Source organism: Nematostella vectensis, chromosome 6 (genome assembly GCF_932526225.1).
Source record: "Nematostella vectensis chromosome 6, jaNemVect1.1, whole genome shotgun sequence".
NCBI lineage: Eukaryota > Metazoa > Cnidaria > Anthozoa > Actiniaria > Edwardsiidae > Nematostella > Nematostella vectensis.
In genome coordinates, this window is record NC_064039.1 from 15,836,752 (window position 1) to 15,839,634 (window position 2,883).

Below are 2,883 nucleotides of genomic sequence, written 5' to 3' on the forward strand. Positions count from 1 at the left end.
GCATTTGCGATAAGAACTTTTTGATGAATTAGCCTCCCCCCCTACTCATCCTCAAAAATACCCAAACCTGAGTTCTTACATAAAATATACCAAGCATAAAAACTTACCTCCCAAATAAATAACCAAACCTAAATTTTATAGCCCAAGCATACAAAATCTTGCTATAAGGGAGCTTCAACTCTCAGATTTGCTTATTAAATAAAATCAATTTTATTCCATTTTTATAAAAAAGACAACAAACAAACTCTGTGCAATAGGCACTGAAATAAAAAATGCTCCTGAAGTTTCACCAAATATAAATATTTATTTTCCATACAGTATGATATCTATGACTGCACAATCATACTCCTAGAATCTCCAAGGCCTAGTAATCAAACCTGGTACAAGAGGGGTAAAAAGAAGGGCATAATATGCTAAAATAAGCATTTGCGATAAGGACTTTTTGTCAAATTAGCCGCCCCCCCCCCCAAAAAAAAAAAAAAAATAACCAAACCTGAGTTCTATACATAAAATATACCAAGTATAGAAACTTACCTCCCAAACAATTACTCAAACCTATATACCCCAAACATATAAATTCTTAATATCACTATAGTTTTAAAGGGGAGCTTCAACACTCAGACTTGCCTATCAAATCAAATTAATTTAACTCCCTTTTTATAAAAAAAAAGACTCTTTGCGCATATAATAGAGACTGGCGAGAAAAAAAATAAGCCTGAAGTATCACCAAATATGAATAGATATTTTCCATGTGATATCTGCTCTAGTGAAGCTTGGAGCCTCTGGTACCCAGGGTATGACTATACTCCCATTCTCCTATTATCTCCAAGGCCTAGTAATCAAACATGGTACAAGTTTACTTCATCTTCACAACCTGTGTCAGCACCCCCAATTAGACATACCCTTAGTCACCACCCCTTTGCCCTTACCATGCCTTTTCCTCACCCTAGTTTACACTTTATGCCTTTTTCCATTTGTCTGCACACAGAATGAAATACACCCTCAATGGCTCTAACTTGGTGTTAGAACCTGTGTATTAAGCACGATTTGTGTCACAAAACTTCCTTTTTTTAATAAAATGAATCATGATGAAAACAGAGCTGGATACAATGAAGTCCTTTGGGGATGGTTCTGACACTGAGGTATACATACACCCCTCATTGAATAAGCACATTACATAGCCCCTCAAACAAGTGCCCCCTCTAGAATCCATTTATAAAAAAAAGCCATAATGTGAGCATTTGTGGTAAGGACTTTTTTTTACAACGAGTAATAGCAAACTAATGCAGCAATGAATAATTACTGCCATCCCTGAGATTTACTGATCATAGCAAAACTATTTATTCCAGGATCAAATATAAACATTTAAACAGTACTTTCATGTAGTGTCTTTAAATTGCATACAATAAACAGTGACTCGCGGCCAGTCTGTATACGATTTAGCTTCATTTTTTTTTAATGAGACTCGCTGCCATTCTGTATAAGATTCATTTTAGTTTCAATATCCCAGCTAAAATTTTTCTTGGAGTGTCTTCATTCCGAGTGCGAAAGCAAGATAAATCCAGTGAAATTTTGTGCATTTGTATGACTTGATCAAACGTACAACTAGATAATTGGTGATCAATGTTATAGCCTGCTAGCAGTGGCTTACCCTTCCGCGTTCATTACAGTACGATTCGGTGAAGTCGTAAAAATAACCCTGCAAATGAGGTCTGTTGCCGATGAGAAACAACACAAATAGGGTATATATGACGCACTGAGTCGGTGAAATCCCTGCTTAAACAGATAAGAAGAAATCACTGCTAGCAGAGAGTTAAAAAGCGGCGTTCAACATGATTTTCCCGATTCAACGGAACCGCCATTTTGTTTTCCCACCCCGAGTTGAGGCGTGTCCGCGTGAGACTGGGCATAGTAATACTCATCTCTGATTGGTTAATCAGATTGTTTATCAAATATAACCAAAAATGGTAATGTTCCGCACTGGCGTAAGATCGAGTGGGGCCTGGGAGTTGCACGATTGACTGGATGAATGGATTGTGACACCACAGGGTAACGCGCGCTGACCACAAAACCAAGTCGCATAGCTATACCATATTTCTATACCTGTGGAGCTCCGCTATGAGCTGAAATAAAACTACTGATACTGTTCCTAACCGTGGGGTACGAAATAAAACCTCGTATCTTTTTATCCGATAACTCGCTTACTTAATCATTTTTAAGCTTTACTTACAATCAAGAAATTAGTTTTAAAATTTATTGTGACACAAGCATAATGATTCCCCTGTCTGTCCATTTTATTTTTATCAAAGATGTATTACTAAGTAATCAAAAAGAATCGATATAACCATAACACGAAAAAACAACATCGAAAAAGTGATTACACATTGTACCTTCAAAATGTATGTGTCAATAGCATTGTGAACGTAAATATAAACCTGTAATAGACATGACGGAAAAACATGACGCTTCAAATAAGCCCATTTCACATCGAATAAGGCGGAGAATTTCTCTGAGTACTTAGCAACTGATAGCAAACAAAATATCAAGTGCGAACTTTTAAACTGATGCGACTTTTTGTAAAGTGTCATTGAAATTTGAGCTTTTCGTCCCTGAACTGATACACAGGGCAATAATGATCAAGGAAATATTATCTTAAAAAGCCAAAATCTGGTTATGTGCACTTCGGCCTCACGTTATTTATGTTTCGATAATCAGTCCGTAATACAAGGAACCTATAGCCATTGTAAGAACTTGTGTCATCTCTCTCTGTCTGGAATTGCGCCTTTTCCAGGTTTTTCCGTCATGTCCCTGTAGTAGTATAAAACTGTAGTTCCTAACTACAGTATATCATGCCATTCGCGAAAGCGATGATTCAACACTGTA